At 59.5% G+C, this 1,737-nt stretch overlaps 1 long non-coding RNA gene across 1 annotated transcript; it reads left to right on the forward strand.

Annotated features, from left to right (window-relative positions):
- Positions 1–148: 148 nt before the first annotated feature.
- On the forward strand, positions 149–1,340 carry LOC112485473. The gene is made up of 3 exons (XR_003048458.1): positions 149–363; positions 640–751; positions 1,094–1,340. It is a non-coding gene; the product is annotated as an uncharacterized LOC112485473 (long non-coding RNA).
- The last annotated feature ends 397 nt before the right edge of the window (positions 1,341–1,737 follow it).

The following is a 1,737-nucleotide window of genomic DNA, read 5'->3' on the forward strand; positions in this document are numbered from 1 at the left end:
CGGTAGGGCGGGGCGGGGGGATGAGCCTGGGGCATCAAGCATCGCTCTCCAGCTTCCAAGCCTAAGGAGACTTGTTTTCTCCGTCGAGCTGAGCTGAAGACTTTTTTCCCCATGTTTATTTGAAATTTCATTTTTACAGACGAGGCAAGGAAGAACGAGAGGCGCTTCCCTCCCTGCCCCTCCCAGGAGAATCCCAGAACCGCTTCGTCTGGGCAGAGCATGGCCGGGCTCCCTGGCCGCCGGGGCCCCCGCACTCACGCGCAGACCGGGTCCCTTGCAATATGGATCCCGATGATGGGTTTGGCACAGCTGAGCCCTCACGGAGCCGGCGCAGGGCCCTCTGGAGACCCTCTTTGATCTGCGGTGAGTGTAATCGATTAACACAGCAGGTCAGTGTCTCTTATTGAGCACCAGCTGTGTACCTCACTCAGCCCGGGGCTCAGACATGTTCCCCCACCGTCCCGGCTGCACTGGGCCTCCTCATAGCTCCCCTGGCTCCAGCTTGTCCCGCTGTAGGCCGGACCAGGGCCACCCTCCAGGGATTGCTGCTGCCCAGACGCCTGAGCCTGGCGTGCGAGGCCCTCCTAGGCCAATGTCACCCCATAACCAGCCCTTCATCTATTCAATTGTTTGTTCCAGCTGCAGACACTCGCGGGGCATCTTCCGTGTGCCAGCCTTGAGGAGTACAGAACCATAGGCTTAGAAGACCTGACCTCCTGCTCTCCCACCACACTGGGCCCAGGCTACCCAGGTATCTCCAGGTGACCTCTGGAGGCCACGCCCCCTCCTTGGCCTGTAGATGGCCATAAGGGAGCTTCCCCTGTGGCCCAAGCGCAGGCTCTCGGGAATGGTGTCTGCAGAGCCCTCAGCCGGGGCCTGCTCACCATGGACCACCCCAGAGTTCACCTGCCTCTGGTGCCACTCCCTGGGCCCACCTGTCATGCCTGAGCAATTGGAAGGTGACCCCAACTCCCCTCAGCGCCAGGCTCCCCCTAGGAAGCCCCGTCGGCCATGCCGGCCCTTGGTGCCTCCCGGAGGCGGTTCCCGGTGAAGTGTCACGGGGCAGTCACTCTCGCCACCCTCTTGCCCCCAGGCCTCCAGAGCCCCTGCCCGCCAGCGGTGCTCCCAGAAGCCCCACACCAGGCCCTATCCTCAGCAACCGTGAGAGGTGGGCCCATTTCACCCTCTCTGTGTCCCTTTGGTGGGTGCCGTGTGACTGTCCCATTCTGCAGGTGAGGAGATGGGGGCCCAGGGGCCTTGCTCAGCATCACACATGGCGTGAGCCTTGGCAGCGAGGCTCCTTCTGTGCCACCGTCATCCGCTGCCCTGCCCAGCTTCCTCTCGCCTCCACCTCGGCTCCTCCAGCTGCTGGCTTTGGAAGGCCTGGCGTTTGGGGGCTGGATGGGGGGTGGATGGATGGATAGATGGATGGACGGTGGGTGGATGGATGGATGGATGGATGGATGGATGGATGGATGGATAGATAAATAAGTGGATTGATGGATGGATAGATGAATGGATGGTGGATGGATGGATAGATAAGTGGATTGATGATGGATGGATGGATGAGTGGATGGTGGATAGATGGATAGATAAGTGGATTGATGGATGGATAGATGAATGGATGGTGGATGGATGGATAGATAAGTGGATTGATGATGGATGGATGGATGAGTGGATGGTGGATAGATGGATAGATAAGTGGATTGATGATGGATGGATGGATGAGTGGATGGT

The sequence above is a fragment of the Pteropus alecto genome, unplaced genomic scaffold (assembly GCF_000325575.1).
Source record: "Pteropus alecto unplaced genomic scaffold, ASM32557v1 scaffold5, whole genome shotgun sequence".
Classification (NCBI taxonomy): domain Eukaryota; kingdom Metazoa; phylum Chordata; class Mammalia; order Chiroptera; family Pteropodidae; genus Pteropus; species Pteropus alecto.